Source organism: Apis cerana, linkage group LG7, assembly GCF_029169275.1.
Source record: "Apis cerana isolate GH-2021 linkage group LG7, AcerK_1.0, whole genome shotgun sequence".
Taxonomy (NCBI): domain Eukaryota; kingdom Metazoa; phylum Arthropoda; class Insecta; order Hymenoptera; family Apidae; genus Apis; species Apis cerana.
Genome location: NC_083858.1, coordinates 8,044,925 through 8,069,028, shown reverse-complemented (window position 1 = coordinate 8,069,028; position 24,104 = coordinate 8,044,925). Strand labels below are relative to the sequence as shown.

The window sequence follows — 24,104 nt, the reverse complement described above, 5'->3', positions numbered from 1 at the left end:
ATGTATAATTAATCTCTTAAATCATTGAACTCTTCGATAACTCGTAGATTTGGACCAACTTGTCGAGATAAAGGAAAGAAATAGAGACCGAATAAAATGCGACATCGATACGTCACGTTTTCGATCCAATACTTTCTTTCGTCGGATCCCTGTCGCGTCGAAAGTCCCTAGAGAATCTAGGGAAAATATGAAAGAAGGTTATGCATGTTTGTATGTATTTCACGCATACCTTATTCATACGTCATATGTAAGAATAAGTATAAATATGCAATATCTGTAAGCTTGAATGTTATTTTGTACAGTGGAATGGAATATCTATCTCGTGACATTTAAAACAAGCTAGTTGAATCTCTTTTCATTGAAGACATTGAGACATTCCTTTTTATACGATGAAAGAAGTTGGAGATAAGAAAAGTGTCATACGGTTGAATTAGCTAATGTTAAGAAATGATATTCGTTTCAATCTTGAATAGTGAAATAAGGAATAAAAATATTTGCGTAGAAAAAGTATTTTTTTTTAAATCTCTTTAGATGCGTTTGGAATGAAATTAATTAGTCGATCATTAAGAATTTTCTTCTTAAATAATAATCACAAAAACAATGTTTCAAATTTAATATATTTTAAATAAATATTTCTTGCAACTACTTTTCAGTTAAAATATTCACTGATAAATATTGGTACTGATAATTTAACGTGATTCTATCTTGAAAAATATAATTTCATATTTTTTCGACATGAAATTTTATACCTTAGGAACAATAAAATGACTACGAAGAAACAATTACGAAATTTTCGTATACTTTATGCGAAGCTCAATTAACGAGTTGTGTTATCAAAATTAATGAAAATTCTGTTTTTAATAAAACTCTGTCAGTTATACATGGTGCAATTATGAATCGACTCTTAACGTTTCTCTGTCTTTTTTCCGTATATAATGGTGCAAAATAGAGAAAAAAATTTCAATAATATAGTTTTTATTGTTATATTACTTTATTATAAATAATATATCGAACAAAATAACAATAATAATAAGCAGTTATTAAACACAACAAACTTCCAATTAAAAGAGAAATTTCTTTGGTAAAACTCTCCTTGTTAAAATTCCAATTTAAAATAATCTCATTATAATCCCTTTTCCTAAACGAATTAAATTAATTCAGTTAAATCCGTGGTCAAAAAAAAATCCGGCCGAATCGATTTCTCATGTCCCATTCCGCCACTACATTTTCTTTCTTCCCGCGTGTGCTTTGCACGTAAATGTGCACCCGTACGTATATGTACACATGTACATGCGGAATACACGTGCTCGTGTGAATAGCTGACGAAGGGAAATTTCGAGTTGGCGAAATGTCACTTCCCAGAACGTCTCCATCAATTTCTCTCGGTGCAGTTACACAGAGTTCGCCCGAACTACAAGTAGCGAGGTTAGGATAGGTGTATAGTTGGGATGACTGGGAAATTATAATGCAATTTTCAGCTAATGGAGTTAAAATAACGTCGCAAGTTACCTGGCCGGAGTTCGAATCGATTTGTTAACTCATTAGCGACACTGTGTTTCCACCTCACTGTTGTTCTTTTTCTTCCACCCCCCCCTTTTTATAACGGTCTTCCGCCTACGATTAATTTGAATATTATCGCTGACACTTTTACCATGCAACTTTTATCGACCGAGTTGAGTGAAATTTGAACTTATATCGCGTATATAATATCGTTTTCCTTATGGATGGGAAAAGGAAATTAAAAAGGAATCTTTTTTCCATATTTTAATTTATTTTATAACATTATTTTTTTTCATTGTATTCCACTTTATTCCATTTATTCCAATTTAAATTAAACTTTCTCAATTCTTCTTCTATTTGAATTTTCGCTAATTTCCTCATTTGACAAATATTGTAATGGAAAAAATAACTTAATCTAGGTAGCTTAAAAAAGTATGTGAAGTAGTATTTATCGGTATCAAACATTGTTTGATTATTATCATTATTATTTTTACATTAAATATTTCAATAAATTTGTTCGTCGTAATAAATACGTAATATTATCGATTAACAATTGTACATTCGCGTACGATTTATTTAACTTATAAATTCTTTGATACTTATCCAACAATTTCAGACGGTATATAATTAAAAAAAAAAAAAGAATCAGTTTTTTAAAATGATATTATTTACTGAACGGAATTATCGAAATTATCGTAACGAGAATAAAAATCGACGAAGGACGTTTAGTTAATGTATCTCATTATTCCTTTGAGAAACATTTTCCAGCCGATCGGGTCTTCGCCTTAGCCGATGATATTCGTCCAATTTTGTTTGCCTATTTATTCTCCTCCTCGCTATAATTTCTCGTATTGGACGAGCTCGTGGGGTGGGGGGAAGGAGAAGGAGGAGGGAGGCGCAAAGAAATGGCAAGGAACTATGCGCCTACGATATCGCTTTACAGGCGAATGAACGCGAATTTCTAGCTCACGAAACATCGCCGTCGAGAAATATCTCTCCGCCAATTTCTACCACTGCTTCCGACCAAGTTTATACACTCGCAGCAAAGTGTGCACCGTTCGCCCTCCACGTTATAAAATTTTAGGGGGAACGTAGTTGTAACAGGTCTCTAAATCGGGTTAATATTCAGGGGAAAATCTGGTATTCGATGCGAATATTTCCGGATTTATTATTATTGACGGAACGTCGGCGCGTTGGTGCGTTTCGAAATCAAGTTTTAAACCCTCGTGATTTGTATTCTCCGCGGAAAAAGAATCTCTTTTAATCGCTTCGAGACGACGCGAGACGGATAAAAGCAAGGTCGATGCGGATCTGGATAAATTTTTGAGATGAAAATATGAATGATGCAACTTCGTTTCAGTTTTTCGTTTCGATACGATGCGACTTTACGCAAGATTTGGATAATTTTTTTTTAGATAAATAAAATGAGAGCACAATATTTTTTCAAGAAACTTATTGTTTCTTTTTATCTCGGATTATTTTATAAAATTTACTACTGTTGGTAATGACAATCAGCTCTCCATTTCTTGGTGATTATTTTAAATATTTTTGAATCATACATGGAATACGGATATTAAATAAATAAATAAATAAATAATACACGTATTTCGTAGTATTTGACAAATGATAACGATGATTTGAAAAATCATTTCATCAAGGAGTGTTTATTCAGGAATTAAAAATAAAATAAAATAATTTCAATAGAATAAATCGGAGAAATGTAATTTCCTCTTCTCCGAATAAATCATATTCGGATGAAATATATTATGAGGTAAAATATATATTAAATAATCGTTTTATTAATGTAAAAATGGTGACGCTTTTGAATGTAATTATATTTTTGATACGCGATATTAAAATTTTAATTTCTTATTATTTTCGTAACATATTGATCATCTTTAGAAACAATGAGAGGATTGTACCGTTACCAAGAGAACGGTATAAAGTGTTATAAATAATAAGGATTTCAATGAAATTTTTTTAATTACTTGGGAAATAGGAAGAATAATAGACTTCTCGTTTAACCGTTTCTCGAATGTTTAATAATTTATAATTATTATTCTATACTTGTCGTATATACTATATCTTTGAAATAAAACATATATCCTGCCAAGACAGTAATTCAATGATGCTATTTAGTTTTGTCACTGCAAACGAGTGATTTTAAATTTTAATATCGTCACACGTAAGTAGTTTGGATAGACTATCTTTTTCTAATTTCAATTTTTCGAGGAATAATATTTACATTTGAAAAGATATTTTCATCTCTATTCCAATAGGCAAAATAAACGCTTGTTTCGTATGTATAACAGATCAAAATAATCTGTATGAGACTGTTTTCAAATATTTTCTACTTTTTTTTTTCTTCTCAATCAGTTTTTTTTACACGCCATCTAGTAAATCCAAATTATTTGGTCCAAAATTTTCCTATACCTATATTACCTAAATACGTAGATACATACAAATCTAAATATACTAGATAGACAGATATATTAGATTAATAGATGCATAAAAATATACTTTGATGTGATTATAAAAATATACTTTTATATATAATTTCATTTTCGAGCAAAGCTGCATCGATTCCCGCCACGTCTTCGTAAATATGTTCGTTCCAGTGCGGTTCGTAACACCTGCAGTGCATCGCAGCTCGGAATTTGCGGTCGTACAGCTCTAAATAATCCTCGAGTTGGTAATATCACTTGGTCCACTAAATTCCCGCAGGCTGAATAGGTGGAGACTCCGTCGGTACTACCGGCGGCGGCTGTTAGGCACACTGAGAAATGCCTTATCCTCTTCGAGGGATTATAGCTTACCACGCATAATCGTCGTAATGAAATTTAAACTGGCGGCTTGGTGTGAACCATTAAATGCAGGGAGGGAGAGGGTGGTGTCGAGCAGTTTTGTGCGATTCCGTTTGAATTGAACGCATCGCGCCTACTCAATGGAACGAATTCAAAGAGGGTCTATGGAGCATTTGGCTGCAACCGTTTTGAAAGGATAATCGCTTCTCGTTTAAGAAGTGGTCGTGTGGTCAGTGGCGCGCGCATGCGTACAACGTATATGCATGTTTGTAGAACGAAACGTTCTGAACCGTACGATTATTTTCTATCCTAGCGGAAAGAAATATGCTTTTGATCTCTTAATATACTGATTTTGAGCGAAAGATCAATTTTGCCTCAAAGGTTTTGTTTATTTTTGTTTTTGCAAGAGATGAATGTTAGAAATTCATGTTTTTAGGTATTTTTAGATGAACGTATACGTAATGATGCTTTTAACGTAAATGAATAATATTTAGACAAGGAAACTTGGGATATAGTTTGACGATCTTGAGAGTGAGATTTTATCGTGTATTATAAATACGTTTTTTTAGCACGCTGTTACAGAAGTAAAAAAATGCTCGATGAGCATTTGACTAAGCGATTTTGCAATTATTTCGAGGAATTTTGCGTATATTGTATACAGTATATATAAAATTAACGAAAGCAAAAAAATATTATTTATTAAGTTTGTAAATAATTTATTATAGCAAAGGATACCTCGTTACATCTCATAGATTATTGACAATTGTTAATTACAGCATCAACGTTGATTAATAAATTATAAAATAATTTAATATTAAAGTGGAATACGGAGATTATATTTCTCGTTTGAACTGAAAAGTGTATGTGCCAACCTAAGTGGTTGGAAAATTAAAAAATTGTTTCTATCTAGGTCAAAGAAGTACAGTTCTCTATAAAATTTGATACATAAAGTTTGATATAGAACGACACAAAGGAGAAGTAAAATAATTTAATAACAAGCTGACATTATTTTTTTTTCATTAAACTAAAAAAAAAAAATATATACCAAAATAAGATCGTTGTTTCTGGATCAAAGGAACACGCGATTCGCGTTTCCATAGAATTTGGCAATTGATATTAAAAGAAAAAAAAAAAAAAAAGAACCTTTGACGTATTCTCTACGTGATGGAATGATATGGACAAAGGGGCAAAGGAAAGGATATTGCAAATGTTAGAGCTTGATACAAAGCGATTCTTTGCATCTTTTCGCCGACATAAAGGATACAGAATCGAAGCGCGTGTAACTGAATCAAACGTTTGAACATTTTGTTTTCGTACATCGTTCGACACTCGTCCAAACTTCAGAAGGATGAAACGAGTTTTTTTTTCTTTTCCTGTCAAACGTTTATGAATCAGGTGTTACGGAGGAAGCTTATCACTTTGGAATTTTTATCTTTTATTGAAACATATTCATCGTGAAAGATCAATTAGATAAACTTTGTGGCGGGTTGAAAGTTTCGAAGGAAATTGTAGCAAGTTTTCGAAACTCGAAACTTTTCCAGGTATGCAAGTACAACGATGTAATCCAGAGCGCCTAAATTAATTAAACTTTGATAATAAGCTTCTCATCTTCCGTTCGAATCGATGATACGTAAAATTATTTAAAAAGGAATTGTACAAACACCGACTGTGTTGAGGACAAGAATTGATAATTTAATCGATCAAGAAAAAGAACACTTGGAATATTTCATTCAAAGCTTTGGTAAAAATTCTCCCTTTCATTAAAATTATTACAACTTAGATAGAAAACTTCTTCATACTTTTTGTACTTGAAATAAAATGAAAAAAGCTCAAAAAAGATTTGCAGAATAAAAAGCTTCACCTATCATTATTATTATATAAAAATTTTAACCAAAAACCAGAATGATTTAAGCATAAGATCCTCGTCCCAACATATTTTTTCGAGACAGCCATACGTGGATCACCTCTCATCAGATCTCTAGCCTCTTCCCCCTTCAATTTCGCGTCGAACGATAATTTCGCTCGTTAAAATTAACCGAGTCGTCGTCGCCGGGACTGATAAGTTGTTCATCGCCCCGTAAAAGGGATTTGCATTTCCGCCCGCGAGTTTTTGGTTAATCCTTCGGTTGAAAAGTTTGCGGATACAAGGGTTACGCGCAAAGTCTCGTCCAAGTTTTTAATCCCCCGTGATGAGATGAGCGTAAGTAGGGCTTACCAGGGTATTGAGAATTTTTTTTCTTCCCTCCCTTTTCTCCCCAACGATCCACCTCGAACACGCGTATCGTTTAATTCCCGCCAATAGCGGATACCTTAACGAAATTCGAACTTGGCGGATTTCCTACACGTTCAAGCTCGAGTTTGAGCCTCGAGAGACAAATTTCCTGGCCCATTTTAAGGAGCTGTGGTTTTATTAATCGTGGAAAAATTTGATTTTCCGAAGCAATTGTATAAGAAATAATTTTGTTATTCTTAAAATATTTTAACATGTCACGAATAAAACAAAAATCATGGATATTTTCTGAAAAACAAAATCAGCAACTCGAATTATTTCTGTAGATCTTTCTTCTTGTAATCAATAAATTCTTGTAATCACTTTCCTGTTAAAGTGTCTGAACCTAACGACAAGAATAAAGTCTTCTTTTGTTTCGAACGCATACCGTAATATTTGTAACGATTAATAAAAAAAAGGATATGGAACACGTAAATATTTTGCGTTCGTTTCGCCACATAGGTAATTCGCTTTTATCGTTCAAGTACTTAATGCAGTGTGCGCATTAAAGTTAAACGTGCCGTTGGTTTAATGAAGCTAAAGGTTTAATGGCATCGATCGTTTCTGTTTCGTATTTCGTCCCCTCCCCCCGTATAAATGAAGAATTTAATTAAACGAGGAGCGTTGTACATTCCGTCACGAAATATATTCACAAAAATAAAGCAAATTGCTCGAAACTTGCTTATATCGTTTTATTGATTCATTATTCGGAATACGAATGAAACTCGAGGAAGGAAAAATATAACAAAAAGTTTTCTCGTCTTCGAATTCTTCCTCGCGGTTACGCCGTATCGAATTTGCTTTTAGAGCCGCGGAAAATCGGATGTAACCTTGCTAGGCGTGTTTAGGTAATCCTGGACGTAAACGAGGATTAAAGAAAATCCCTAGAGAGATCCTATAAAATGCGGTCGAATCTAGGCAAGTGTCGATTCTTGACTTTCCAAGGAATACTCGAAAACTTGTTTAAAATATAAATATTCCAAAATTCTTCTTCCTTTTTTCTTTCACCGTCTGTAATTCCAACAATAGAATATTCCGACCATATTCTACTCGCAAGTATAAATATTCCATTATTATTTTGCAACAATGCGAACGAAGCCTTTCTTTCGTCGCGGCAAACGGCAAATAGAATCGATTCACGCGTAATAAAAATTCCATTGTACGCCATTTTAACTCGCCGCTAAACAGATGGCGCTTTCTACCGTGGCGGTGAAAATAAATTTTTCGGAAATATCCCGCTAATGCTCGATTATTCAACGCGCAATCAGAACTATATTCTGCCAAGGGAAGGAGAAATTCCGTTATCTGTTTCTATCTGGCGACAATTGTCAACTAGATGGAAATAGTATGCGATGAAACAGTCGCAGTTGTGTTAATTATTTTTGTAAAAATATTTGTGCGATTTTTAAATTCCATTCATTTCGTTAGGTTATATTTTGTTAACTGCACGAAAAATTATTGCCTTTTCAAATAAATATTTCGAGACTGGCTGTTTCCTGGTAAATATAACATAGGCAACATAGGAAATTACGTCATTAATTAACGGACAAGGCGATGTTGTAAATTGGTGTTGTAAATGTGTGTTTTAGGCATCAGTTAACTCACTTAAGAGAACGTGACACACAATCGTTTTCTTCGTCTTCGTTTTTAAACACGTAATTCCTTCTTTCATGTGTTTTTCCATTATTATTCATAAATAGGTATATGTCTATTACATATTATTGCGTATGTAAATCTTACAAAATCTAGAAAGAATATATATATATATATACATATTTTAGAATATCTTAGAACGGAATAAAGCTACTTTTTCGATAAAAAGGACGAAATAAAAATTCAACTTTTGTATATTGTAATTAATTCTTAATCGTAAAACTCTTTGTACGTCGCTTCTCTAATTCAACCGCTGTGCGTGATGTTAAATAATTATTACACGTGAAAATATTACGTTAATATTATTTCCGTTTCAGGTAAGTAATTTGAAGACAGATGGATATTCTTGGAAATGTATTAACAATATATGCATTCGATGTAATGGTAAATTGACATTTTTTGAACGATATCTATCCAAAAAATTTTTTCTCGAGCAGCCATTCCACTTCTTTCCGAGTAACAAATCTTTTTCCTCTTCACATCTCGTACACAACGATTCGCACAATTTTTGAGGAGGAAAAACGAGAAGAAGAAGATACGCACGAGAACCGATCCGCATAGTAACGAATAGCAGAATGCATCACTCAGAAAACCGGTTTTTCCCTCGACTTTCGCGACAGGAGTAATTTCCATCGGAGGAGAGACGAAGAAGGAGTTTCTCGAGTTTCGTTCCTCTCTCCCTCTCTCTAACTATTCCTGTTTCTACTCCACTAACGGAAGGAACGCGATTTCTTTTTACTCTTCCTTCCTTCCTTCCTTCCTTCCTTCCTTCCTTCCTTTCTTCCTGAAAGACTTAATTCGTCGGACGTCTTAATCAAAAGTTACGATTCCGCTGTTTTGCCCGAAGTTAAACGTCATAGCTACGTTTATAATAAGAATGGATTCTAATTCGGCGAAAGTGAAAATTGAGTATCTTGGAATCTTCCGTCTAATTTTCCCTTCCGTTTAAACGTGTACAAAATACGTTCGATTTTAGAATCTCGAGGAAATTATTTGTCCTTTCAATCTTCCTTTCGCTTTCGTTAAGACTCGCAAGCTCGATGTAAAGTTTTCCTGTACTTTAGGGGGCTTTTCGTTGTGCTGGAATAGCGAATACGAATATTAAACGGGTGAAACAATCGTCCACCCCATAGATTTATTAGAACCGTTCGGGCGTGGAGGATCGATTTCTTTTGTACTCGAAACGACCGATTCTCGATATTTTTTTCTCGTTTCGTCACGTTTCTTTGTCCAATGATCCGAGCAGCACACGATCGACAAGCTGGGAAACAATATTAAACACGAGTTGTTAATGAAATACAGCCATTGCAAAATATACCTTAAATAACTCGTGTTTCCATCTCGATTTAAAGATTAAACAAATTGAAACAAAATGAACAACTTTATTACGAATTCGATCGATATAAGTTTTGGCAAAATCGAAAGAAAAACAGTAAAAATTTGAGAGTCGATTTCATTCGAGGAGGGAAATATATTTCAATGGGCGCAAATCAATTAAAGATATCTTACGTCAAACACTGAAACTTGTTACGGTTCTCTCCAACCGAGAGGCAATGATTTTTTCCATCCCGAACGATGACGAGGCTCGCGCAACTTTCCGCAAAAGCGTTGTTTCTCGTTGTCATCTCGTTGGAGATGGTAACGCACGGTTAGCATGAAAGAAACTTTCCACCGTGATAGTTTTTTACTTCACTCTTGGTGGCCTTTTCCATTTTCGGAGTTTCCGTAACTAATGACACGTATATAAAGTTTGAAACGAGCGATGCATGAAGTTTCAACGGTATTATTTTTTCCCCCTCCTTTCCCCTTCTTTCCTTGTGTATCTGAAAAAAATGCACGCGATGCTTCGTTATACTTTGTTCTTCGAGAAAACGTAATTCTCCGTTGGAAAAGTCTTCGTTTATACGAGGAGGATCGTTTATTTTATTTTATAAATCCGATTTTAATGGAAGTTTTGTGAAAATTAGTAGAGTATATGATATATTTTCTTTGAAACATTTTTTTACATTTTGTATTTTGTAGTTATGTATATAGTTGATTGAAAATTCTTTCTTCGCAAATGTGCATGATTTTTTGAAATTGTGCCCTCTTGAAATTTCTGCATTGAGATCAAGTTAAATAAATAATTCTTATTTCTGACAAATATGCACTGCAATCTATTAGCTGAGATATTGATGAAGAATAATATTCTCTCTTTCCAAAAATTTATATTGATGAAAGCATAGATATAAAATTCATTGTAAGACTAGTATTTCTAACAAAGATGCATTATAATATTGCCATAAAATTAGTTGAAATATTGATGAAGAATAATATTCTCTCTTTCCAAAAATTTATATTGATAAAAAGAAAAAGAAGAGTAGTGAAAATTAATAAATAAAATAGCAAAGGATAGTAAAAGCATAGATGTGAAACTAATTATAAAATTAATTTTCCTAACAAAGATGCACTGCAATCTATTAGCTGAGATATTGATGAAGAATAATATTCTCTCTTTCCAAAAATTTATATTGATGAAAGCATAGATATAAAATTCATTGTAAGACTAGTATTTCACAACAAAAATTGTCATGCAATTAGTTGAAATATTGATGAGGAATAATATTCTCTCTTTCCAAAAATTTATATTGATAAAAAAAAAAGAAGAATAGTGAAAATTAATAAATAAAATAGCAAAGGATAGTAAAAGCATAGATGTGAAACTAGAATTGTAAGACTAATATTCCTAACAAAGATGCATTATAATATTGCCATAAAATTAGTTGAAATATTGATGAAGAATAATATTCTCTCTTTCCAAAAATTTATATTGATGAAAGCATAGATATAAAATTCATTGTAAGACTAGTATTTCTAACAAAGATGCACTGCAATATTGTCATGCAATTAGTTGAAATATTGATGAGGAATAATATTCTCTCTTTCCAAAAATTTATATTGATAAAAAGAAAAAGAAGAGTAGTGAAAATTAATAAATAAAATAGCAAAGGATAATATAAGATGTGAAACTAATTATAAAATTAATTTTCCTAACAAAGATGCACTGTAATCTATTAGCTGAGATATTGATGAAGAATAATATTCTCTTTCCAAAAATTTATATTGACAAAAAGAAAAAGAAAAATAGTGAAAATTAATAAATAAAATAGCAAAGGATAGTAAAAGATAGATGTGAAACTAGAATGCATTATAATATTGCCATAAAATTAGTTATTGATGAAGAATAATATTCTTTCTTTCCAAAAATTTATATTGATGAAAGCACATGTGTAAAATTAATTGTAAAAAAGATTAGTATCCCTACACAAAGATGCACTGCAACATTGCCATACAATCCATTGACATATTGAAGAATTTCCCAAAAATTTACATCGATAAAAGAAAAAAGAAGAATAGTGAAAATTAATAAATAAAATAGCAAAGGATAGTAAAAGCATAGATGTGAAACTGATTGTAAGACTAGTATTCTTAAAAGAATTTTCCAAAAATTTTGATAAAAGGAAAAAGAAGAGTAGTGAAAATATTTCTTTAAGATAGATCCTTCCAACGATTATCTTTTTTTCGAGTATTTACAAATTAAATGCTCGACTCCTTGGTCCAATTACTTCCAATCGACTTTCGTTTAATGATCAGCTTCAGGTAAATAGGGATACTTGGAGCTGATAGGAAGAAATTAGAAAGATACGATCGGGTTTTAATAGGAGAGAAAGAGAGTGGGAACGTTAAGCCGCAGCATTTATTGTGGTCCACGCGTTCTCGCACACGGATCCCTTAAATTTTCGATATTATCCGCTTAGGAGAGGATTTTTTTGCCGGAAGATGGAGAGAGAATTAAAGCGGAACGAATCTCGGCTCGCAACAGATAACAAACTGTATCTTCTGCTTAAGGGCCATCCGTTAAAGGGAGGGAAAATGCGGGATGCGAATCCGGGGGAGGATGGATTATTTGCATAACTTGTAAAATATTTAGTCCCCAGTTGCATTTATTCCTCCGCCCACGAATAAAAGTTTATTCACTCGAGCTTGTATTCACGTGATATTTAAATGCGTGTACGCATGTATCAAATTGCAATTTCATAATGTTGATGCCTGAATGATGGAAAAATTGCAATTGAATTATTCTTAAATTTTTCTTAACAGTGTATTGATTTAAATTTATTGAGCATATTTTATGCTCTGAACACAGAATCTTGGAATTAAAACGTTGGAATAAAGATGTAATTGTTATAACAAATGTAAAACTAAATTTTTATTCAATCATGCATTCAATTATGAGTTATTAGTGATAGAATTTTTGTGAGCATTGTTAGTATAAACTTCATCGAATATAACAAGTTTCTTTCATTAATGATAAGAGATAAAAATCATTGGAATAATCAGAGCCTCATATTAGATTGTTTTTAACAACATTGACAACAATTGAATCACTTTATTAATACAATAAAATACAATCTATTAAATTTTTATTCAATTTATTCCATGCACTGTAAACTGTAAAACATTAGTGAAGCAAAAAAGTTTCATTCAATTATAATTTGACTTTTAAGAAGAAGAATTGGCATCAGTTTTTTAACAAAAACAACAGCTGAACATAGTGTATCAGAGAAATTATAATTGTAATTCAATTTTTCTTTTCTTTTTTTTAAAAAAGAAACAATCCATCTCTGCTAAAATTATCCCTCCTCCCTATTAAACCGTAATAACGAACATTTATTACTTAGTTTCTTACGAAGTAGCAAGTTTTTCCCACCTTCTCGCCTTTCATCCAAGGAAATAATAGCTCCCTTACGCCTGAAATTTTCCAGTCGATATTTTACAAGTTTACAACCGGCAAGTTTGCCTCTGTACACATTTCACAACACCATGAATTGGAACCAGAGCGTTATTACAAGAGATCGTCGATCACCTGCTGGTTAAACTCGACGAGAATCATCGAGAGATAGGATGATACATTCGAATCAATTCGAACGAAATGGCCTGTTTGCTCCCTCCTTGGATAATTCAGGACAGGATGGGAGGGAAGTTGAAGAAATATTACGGGAAAGGGAAATGCAAAACTAGCCGGAAATTGGACTCGGCCGTGTTCTACTTATGTAACCAATATTGTTGATTTTAACCAGAGTTTCACGTGCTTTTACCTGCTTTATCACGTTTACCTGCCAGAGGAAATTTATTACTCTGTTATTTATGCCTTGTGCGTTTAAAGGAAACGTTAAAATTACCGATCTCCGATTTCTGGATATTTTTCTTCCCCTTAAAATTATAATCATTATTTCGATCGAGTGTAAATTCTTCCTTTTCTTGTGACACGTGCCTTTTTTTATTTAAGTCAATTCTCTGAGTCAAGATTCTATAAGTGTGAGAAAAGAAAATACGTGACCAGTGGAAAAAAGACACAAAGTGTATATAAAGTGTGAATTTTGTATTTATAATATTAACAATATTATAAAAAGGTAATCCTCGTTTAAGTTCCATTTAATGTGTTCATAAAAATTTCAATTTGCATAAATATATGTTGCTGTCTTATAAGTCAATTTCTATTTGCATTAGATGAAAGTGAGAAAGGGTGAGAGAGGAGACGTCTCACTTCGTCCAATGCAAGAAGAAAATTAAATTATATAACTCGATAAATAACTCTTAATATTACACATCGTATATATTTTTACCTCTGATATCCTTCAAAGAAATATAAATTGTTTATACCAAAATTGCTTTTTTCCAATAATCGGGATTAAAAATTCGAAACGAATACGTCCTTTGAAAGGATTCAAATTTTCTGAGATAATGTTTGACGAAACTTTTATATTCCGCTAAACGTTTAAATCTCGCAAGATGGCGGTTCCAAAAGTAATATTTGTATGTATGTAATACTCTCTGGATGGGTCAATACAGTAGAATTTCCATGTACGAGCACGAACTATATCCGAACTTACTAACCGAACATTCTATTATCCGAATTGTACACTATCTGGCAACAATGTAAATAGTCGCCTTTACAAGAGACGGAAGTAGAATTTAATTTGAAATTGACATTGGTCACGTTCGCGTTAATACGTACGGTGATATCGAAACGCAAACGTTAATCGTTAATTATCGAAGATCGAAAACGTGTTCTCTCGTTTTGAGGAATTCGAAAAAAAAAAAAAGAAAGAAAAGAATTTGTGCAAATCTTGATTTTAAAAATAGAAATTTTTTTATATCTAGGTGTAAATTTTGTTGGAAACAAAAATGCATTGGATTTCGCCGAAATCTAAAAAATTGAACTTATTCAAAACGCTTTCGTGTTTCAATTGGTTTGGATAATGGAGGTAGTTAACATTATTTATTTCGTTGCGGGAGAAGAGAGATCTCTTTATCTTCTCTTTATCTTCTCGAGAGATAAATCGTTTTGAAATTAATTGGAAAAAGAAAAAAGAAGAGAAAAGATAGGAAATTAAGCTTAAGGTAATTAAAAATATTTCGAGTGAAGTAATTGAAATACTTTCTTAGAGGCGTGTTTCATTTTAATTTTTAGATTAAGGTTACCCGCGTATTTCAATTAAATTACATATTGCAAGCCTCTTTTGCCTCTCTTAAGCTCGGCCGGTTAGTTAGCAGAAATTAATTTTTGAAAAAATTTAATCTTCTTGTTTAATCGGTAGTTAAAATATTATATTTTTAATTGAATTTGTCGAGATATCGCGATAATCATTTTATTATTCACGTTTATCTTATAATAAATCCTTACGTTACGATTTTTTTCTCTTCTCTGAAAATTAACAAAGAACAAAAATTTAATTATTTTGAAACCGTTATTAAAGCGTATCTTGGTATTTTGCAAAATTAAAAATGTGCGCAATAATTTATATATAGTTTTAAAATTTAAACTTTTAATGTTACGACAAATTGATATTTAGAAATTCTTCTTTTGTGAGAAAACAATTGCGATCTCGATTATCCTGGAACAATTGACTTTACCATTTTACCCTATCTTCTTTGTATTTCTAGAGACGATAATTAAATATCCTATTTTCGTCGCTCTGTTTTATGTAAACTCATTGCAAGATAAAGAAATTTAAATTTAACACCGAATATATTGCGGTTCTATTACCTACAGAGTAAAATATCCCTAGTGAATATCTAGTTAATTTCTTTGGCCATTGTTACACATAACGCGATGGTAATGATTCTTTCTATCGGTGTAGGATTTATCGTGGCATCATTGTAAGAACAATGTTGTTTTTTTTACCGCTATTGTCTTCACAGAGAGATTTATTCGTTTTTTTCTACGAGAAAATTTCACTTTTCCCGAAGATTGATTCTGTCTCTATATTCTGCGAAAAGTTTTACAGATAACAGTAATAATAATACATTTCAATGAATCGCAGATCTTATTAATCGTTGAATAAAAGTAAAAATGAAAAATAAATTGACACGACTTGGAAAATTGTTATAAATTTAGATATTCTTTTATCTCTGCTTCAAATTATTCCGAGAAAAGTTCTCATCTGCTTTGGACAGATTCATTTGAGCAAGTTCCATGAATTTTTAATATTGAAATGTTCTTCTTATTCTTCTTATTCTATATATATATATATATATTTTTTTTTGGTAGCACATCCTACGATTTTTCGTATTATATAAAATATGTTCATAATATGAAAAAAGATTAATCATATTTAATAAATTTATCAATAAATCACGCGACAATTTTATGACAAAATCGAAATTATTTTTCAATTTTTTAATTTTTTATTTCATGAAGCATAATAAAAATATAAAGGATAAATATTTCTAATTGTTAATGCATACGTAAAAAAAAAAAAAAAAAAATGAAAATAAAGTTCACGTGTAACAACTGTGAATTATAATATGTTTTAAAGTTGAAAAATTAAAAAAATAATTTTTCCCATGCAATACGCGTATTTTAATACCATATTTTATTATACATTTCAAATTTTTTTGCGCACGACCAGGTAGAAAAGAATTAATTTTTATTGGCCATTGGCTTTTAATCGATGTATCGAGGAAATTTTTCTTTTTATTAATCGATCGAAAAATGAAAAAAAAAAAAAAAAGTTCATTATTTAACCTCGTTTCCAAGGAACTGGAATCAAAGCTGGTATTGACACCTTAAAATAGCTTTATTCCTGGGACCGACGTGCGTCAATAAAGTTTATGAATTATGGAAAGAAATTTTTGACGTCCAGGTTTGCTTAGGGAGGGATATTTGATAAACGATAGTCTGTAATTATGATGAACGAAGGGTTCGTAATATTCAAAAGGTTTGCTCAATCGATGCTTAGCGGCTCGATTATTTTCTTCCCTATATTTTTCTTCGTTCGATTTCTCTTCCTTTCGAAAAGCGATGTGTTTAATTCGATTAATAATCTCCGATAATATCGATACGACTCTATGAAATTAACTTGTGAAGTTAAAAAGGAAAAAATATTCGAATAAGTCGAGTTACGTTCTCGAAAATTCTTCGTTTTTAACGAAACATTGTCCATATTCTTTAAAATAATTAAAAAAAAATTTGAAATAGTTCGAGTAAGATTAATTATTGATAAGTAATATGTTTCGCTTCAAAAATCATGCTTCTTTTAATTAATTTCAATTTTTTTAATTATATTAATGTTAATAAGATATAAATATTTCATATCAATAATTCATTTCCATCGAACAGCAATAATTTTTCTCGCAAAGAATAAATGACAAAGATTTAAAAAAATCTACCATGTATAAATTTCTTTACGATACTTGGAAAAACTTTTCGTTTTCTCCTATACTTTATTAAACAATGACATAATATTTGATCAAATATACCATTGCAAATTGACTTAAACGAACAAACAGCAACACGCGCAATTAAACGCCTGTTCCGCTGTAAAGCGTGAAATTGAATTCAAATAATGGAGCTTACTTTAGTTTAATCCATGCAAGTTTGACCAAGTATTATGAAATACGGTATTTTTCAAATTACACGTGATCTCAATCAAGTAGAATCTCGTTATCCGAATAATTTATGAACACTTTACTGTAATATAAAATATAATATTTTTCGTTTAAATTTAAATTTGATTTGTTTGAAAAAGTTGTTGACAAATTGACAAATATTTTAATTAAGGAAGAATTATTAAAATGGATAGAATATTTGAAAAATAATTTTATTATAATACAAGCTACGTATAAATAATAAATTTGCATGATAAAATTATCGGCATTTTGCAAATATTACGTAGCTCGACACGTTTGAATTTGAATAACGACATATTTTTTTACATATTAATTGAATATTTATAAACTTATTACTATTCGTATAAAAATGCACAGTGCATAGTTGTTATATTACCCATCTTTCTTTACTGAGAATATCATAAAAATTATCGATGCTTCTTTCAAATTGACATGCCCATTTGTTACACCAAGCAGAAACGCCTCGTGAAACCGAGTGATCGAAAATACGTGCAGCGACATCTGTTCCGTGTAATCCTGTTTTCTTTTCTTTTCTCTCCCTCTCTCTCTCTCTCTCTCTCTCTCTCCTCTCCTTTCCTTTGTTCTCTTATCGGTCGCACGAAACGAAAAAATGAAAATAAATTTTTTCTCGAACCGAAGAAGAGCATCAGAAAGGATTCATCGTAAAAATATTAATCGCGATGGCAAAATTTCGTTGAAACTTTTTGGCGCGCAATTTTCAAACGAAAACGGCGAACGAGGGACCCTATTTTCCTAATTATTTCCAGTTTCGCTAATTTTTAATAACACGTTGTTTCGTTGAAAAATAAAAAACTGATGGATGTGCATAACCCACGTCGTAAACTTTATAAACTTGTAAAGCTTATGAAACTACGTATAAGAATACGTTGTCGTGTGGTAAAGGTGCTTACAGAGTTTCAAGGATTTGTTGGGAGTAGTACTTTGCATTTGTCATGAATTACGAATATTACACCCCACTTTTTCGACGTGGCCATTCTACGAAATATAAAGTTTCTGACATGCTTCAAAAACTTGGTGGAGACAAATGCCGGTGAATTATTTCTCCAGGATTATGGCGCTGTTTATTCCTATTGTTCCTCTGGGATCCAACGGTTTTCGGTTCGAAAGAAAAATAATATTTCTGCTATTCCACGTGAATAATTTACCCCCAGAAAGTATTTTGATTATAAGGATATAAATACGATTATTTTAAAATATTTTCTACGCTCTCGAAAGCAAATTATTTAAATGATAAAATTATCGATGAAATTTTCGTAATACCATCCTCAAATATTATCTTATTCGAATAAAAATACTTCAATTACTATTTCCAATGATCATTATCGACTGTTCGATTTAAATTCTATTTACAATTATACCCTCGTAACCGGACGTTTAATTATTTTATTTTCGAGCAAGAATTATTAAAATTCAATTTTCATTTCATTACGATTATTTAAACTGCATATCGAAAAAAAATACTAATTTACATCTTTCACGAATAACAATGACAAAATCGAAAAATTATGCAACTAAAAATATTCGAACGAGATATTCCACACTGAAAAAAAAAAATCGAATCACGTTTATCAAAATAACGTTATGGAATATATCATATCGATCGAGGAACGAGCGAGAGATTGATAGAGAGAGAGAGAGAGAGGGGAGGCGGCGTTCTTCCAACTCGTAAGTTATGGGAAACAGTTTCGGCTGGCTGCGCCTATTGATCACGGTGGATACCTGTTGTTGAACCGACATATAATTAAATTCGACTATCGTGAAACTATCGTGGTGTCTGTGCCGACATTATTTCTTAATTAATTAAGACGTCTACCTTATCAACCTGCTACTACCTCCTCCAACGTTAACGTTCACTTATGAAACTCGGCGACACACAAGCGGACTAATTAATTAACCCATGGATTCGTACCGTGGGCCGCCTCGAGTGGAGCACAATAGTTCCGTGGATAACGGTGCAGAGAGGTGAATGGAAATGGGAGAGGAGGAGGAGGATAAGGAGGGGGAGGGGAGAAGGGGATAGAATAGGTATTTTTGCGTGGTATCGACTTGCATCACTCGTTCCTGCTCGATGGATCCGCATTCCGATGGAACTTCGCCTCGAAAAAGTTTATTAATTCACTTATTCCCAGATGTTTATGCGATTATTGTTACAAAATCCAGTAAGGATTTAAGATGGCTCCCACGCAAGCGGCTAATTAAAATTTATTTGGTTAATTTATTGTACTTTTTTTTTTTTCAAGCGTTTCGTAATCTGTGCTGTGCGAACACTCGTTGCAAATATTTTTGAGAATTGGAGCTGTCGAAATTGTCGAACTTGTCGACAATGCAGCGTTTTTTTTTCGTTGTACGGATAAAAATACGGATAATTCCGCCTTTGGAATCGAGGATCAATAATTATCGAAATTGCGTCGTTTATTCGAATAATTAATATTTTAAAAGATAGAATTTAAAAGAATAAGAATCTACACAAATATTTCAAAAAATTCGACGAAACAATCGGTTTTTTGAATTATTATCGTGAAATTCTTTCGCCTAGAATTAAAGGCGAATTATTATCTCATTATTTGCTAATTGATATTTTAAACCGAAAGTAAAAAGTTTCGTCGTTAGATATTTTTATGTGTGTAATATTTATATACGTAAAATAAAACTACATATACGATAACAGTAGTTTTATTATATACTTTGGAAAGTTAATTAATTTGTCTAGCAGAGTTAAACTTGTCAAAACGAGCAGTTTTATATCCCTATATCTTTGCATGTACTTTTGTTTAAAATTAATTAAATAAAATAAAGATAAGTACATTGAATTAAATAAATGGTAATGAATGATTTGATGATGATGATAAATCTTGGAACTCTTCGTATATTCAGATCGATGAATACGTCGATGGAATGGGTCGTTGTTCCATCCTGAAATAAATTTAAGCTCTCTCCAAGTGAAATTTTATTTCAATGAAAGAATAAATAAAATTTAGAAAAAAAAAGCTACAGCAATATTATCGAAACGGAACGCTAAACTAGCAATTTTCCAATTTTGAATTTCCCTTTTACGATCTTCAAAAAATAATCCAGTTAAAAGTATCGATCCTGTTCACGCGACTGGTTGTTCTCTCGGTTGTATATTCCAGTTAAACCATTTGGAGCGAAAGAAGAATAAAAATCCGTTTGTCCTTTCGTCCTCTAGGCGCTAGAGAACTTTACGCTTGTAAAGGCTTCCATTAAAGTTCGTGAAATCGATTTTATTCGACGAATAACGAAACTTTATTTCTCGACTCAAAGATACTTTAAATTATCTTATTTTCAAAATAATGGACAAAAATCGAAAATTCGAACAAAATTTCAACGGAAAGTTCGCGTTGTTCTTAATCTTAACGTGCCATTCAGAAATACTGATACTGATTCTAGTGAAATATTAAAACTATATAATACTAACAAGTATACGAAAAGAAATCGAAATACTGTTCTCTCACAATTCTTGCGTAGAATGAAGCAATTACACGTGTGTATAAAATACACGTGAAATGGGATGGATAGAAAATTTGACGAAAAAAGAATTTGAAAATAAATTGAGCATTAGAGAGAAAAATCTCCCCCCTCGATCTCGAAGTAGGTTAATTTTCGATCGTGAGCTTTGCGATTGTTTGGGAACAATGCCGAGCGAATGTTTTTATTTCGGCCGGACACGTAGGTACAAAAACCTTGGACAGTTCGCGCTATTATCGATCGAGCGCAACGTGAATTCCAGATCGTTATTTACCTTGGCGGGGAGTTGGGAGACTGCAGCAAGATCTGGTCTCGTATGCAAATAGATATTTCATTCCTGTCTACGGGAACAGGGATTGAGGTTGGGAGGGTAAGGTGATTTTCTCGAGGGAAATTCAGCAAAGGGCACTACCGACTCGTGTCGTCGTACATGAAACGGAGCCGTGTCGTCGCATACGAAGCAACGATTTTCTTTGTTCTTCGACCGCGGACCACGATCTCGAGAATCTCGTTGTCCATCGTCTTTCTTTCTTTCTTTTTTTCTTTTTTTTTTTTTTTTTTCGATTACAGTTCATTTCCCTCGATGATTCGCCGTCGCATCCTGCCTGAATGACATCTATCGGATCATCCCATTTTCGATTTCCCTAGGAAAGTTAAATTACTAGCGAATGTAGAAATGTAATACCTACTGCAGGTAATTGCCATCGCCCGTTATAATCTTCGGATGAGCGTGATATATTAATTCTGATTTTAATTAATTTTTGTTGCTAATGGATATTTCGTATCGCGTACACCTCGAAAGATGGGAAAAGATCGATATATAAGATTGTCTTGGAAAACGTGATATATCGATATATCGTGCAATGACGAGCCGAAAGAATAATAATGAAAAAATAATAATAAAAGTAAAACGCGTGATGTGAAAATACACGTTTCGTTCAAATTTCCTAATGGCTTGTTATTTATAAATGTATTTATACGTGTATTTATAAGAATTTCGAATTATATTGTCCGATATATAACTTCATTTCATTTTGGAAATGCAATATTGTAATTTGTACAAGAGAAACTTAAGTGAAATGGATAAGAAGAAGTTGTCCAATTTCTATCTCCGATAGTAAGTTGGAACCATGTTAGTTCTAATGTACGTGTTGGAGAACAGAATCTGTTGTGTTTCGGTGGTGGTACTTTAATTCTTCGGTTTTAGGCATTATCACTTGGTTCTCGGTGGTTTTCGCCATGGCTTAGACCGAGATTACAGTTTGTATACGTACATTATAGAACATCTAAAAGGGTGTGTCTTTAGAGACACGTAACGTGTAATGTTTTGTAAGATTAGTCGTTGAACATTCATCTCGTTAATAAATATTTATGAGTCGCAGGTTCGAGAATATTTAGAGAATTATCTTCTGATCGCATTCAGAAGTTAACGTAAGTGTAGCGTGTTACGTAGAAACTTAAGTTAACCATGCATCAATTTATTCCTTCTAATCATAAATGCAAAATTTAAAGATTATATTAACTAGTATTACGTGTTTTCTTAAAAATGTTTACAATATAATTGAAATAAAAAATATTAATTCCAAAGAAAATGATAGAAATATCATATATATCTATAGATAATAATAATAAAAAAATAATCATTAAATATTACAATAGTAAAAGGAATAAATAAGGACGAAAAATAAAGAAGACACCGTGGCGCAGGGGATAGAGTCCCAGCTTTTGGGCCTGAGAGTCGCGAGTTCAAATCCTGCTTCAGACGTTTCCTTTTTCTATGTAAATATTAACTATAATAATAATGATTGAATCAATTATTAATCAATAAGCAGTATATTAAACGTAATACTAATGATTAAATATATTATTAACTGATGAGTAACAATGAGCAGATATTATTAATCAATTATTAAACGGTGTATTAACTAACCGATGATATCGTTAATCCTAATAATAATGACTCAATATTATCTGTTAATTTTCACAATATTTAAAACTAGTGTTGACGAATTCTAGTTCTAGTTAGTTGAAGATTTGTTATCGATCGAATTTGTGAATAAGATAAATGTGTTTAGATCATTATCGTTGAAATTCGAAAAGATTGATTTGATTGAAAAATTCATATCGAAGGAGAGAGAGAATAAAAAAAGGTAAACTGTTGTTATACAAGAATATGTTCTCTCTATGTTCCGCGTTTAAATTAATCCTTTCGTAATTAATTAGTGATCATAGTTACTCAACTTTGAGCGTATGCTAAAGCTGGCTCCTACAGTCATTCAAGTAATTACAAAATAGCGCACGATCCAATATCTGTCGATATCTGCAGTTTTAGCTATATATTAACAATTTTAATTAAGCTTAAGATATTTTTAAGCATAATTAGATTATTCCTAGGTGTTATAATTAGAAATATTTCATCATTTATTTGCAAATTGGAATCCATCGACATATCTCCGTTATTCTATAGCATACTTTTATATCGAATTCGCGATTAACAATGAAAAAAATGATAATCTCGTAACTCGTAGAAACGTAATACTTTCCTACAGTAATAACAACAATACAAAAGAGAGAAACGAGAGATATATTTATGAATGCATTTATGAATAATTTTACACGACGATATACGTATATTACGTACGTATGCAAATAGGATTAGCGAAATTGGAAAGATTTTACCGCGTATGGAATTGCCATTTAATTCACATCACGTTTATATACGTCATTCTCGAATTGGACGCGCCTTCGTAAGAATGACCGGATTATTTAAAAGCCAGCCCCTGCATTTCCAAGTATACCGTATTCGCAACTGTTCAGTTGCGAGCAAACTTGATTAACCTCGAAGAAGGGTTGTCGCTCGAGAGCATTTGTTTAGGGGTTCGGAAGGGTCGAAGGGTGTTAAACGTAAACGATGGCTTTTACTCCCCTTCTGCATGCTCGATTTACGCTTAATACGCATAATTTTTGCCAACTCGAGTTATGATCTTGCCGTGGAAAAGAAAAGGGTCACTTTTATGATTATTTATTGATTTTGAAGTAATATTGATTTGAAATTAGTATTAAAATGGATGGAAATTAGAATAGTTTCAATTTTCCTTTTTTTCAAATAGAATCATATATTTTTAAATAATTTATTGTTGCATATTCTTTATTACGTAAATGTAATTATCTCATGCGTAACTAAAAGATATTAGTTTGGAAGACATTTTAATTTGAATTTTCTTTGCAATTGACTCTTTATTTATTCGTTTGTCATTTATTTTCAAAGATATTACCGACATCAATCGACTACACACACGATCGATTCAATTTGAAAAAAAATTCGCGAATAGTTCATAATTGAGGTTAATTAACGCGCACATATCGCCATTGTTGCCGAATCGAAGCTCGGACGGAAATTCAGTGAGGGCGCGATG

At 32.0% G+C, this 24,104-nt stretch overlaps 1 protein-coding gene and 1 long non-coding RNA gene across 2 annotated transcripts in view; one reads left to right on the top strand and one right to left on the bottom strand.

The window, feature by feature from the left end:
* Positions 1–24,104, top strand: part of LOC107993181 (cadherin-87A) — a 226,497-nt gene that overhangs the window by 13,931 nt on the left and 188,462 nt on the right. The window lies entirely within an intron of this gene.
* LOC133666384 (uncharacterized) lies at positions 960–1,792 on the bottom strand. The gene is made up of 2 exons (XR_009830477.1): positions 1,510–1,792; positions 960–1,411 (listed from the first exon to the last, which is right to left on the bottom strand). It is a non-coding gene; the product is annotated as an uncharacterized LOC133666384 (long non-coding RNA).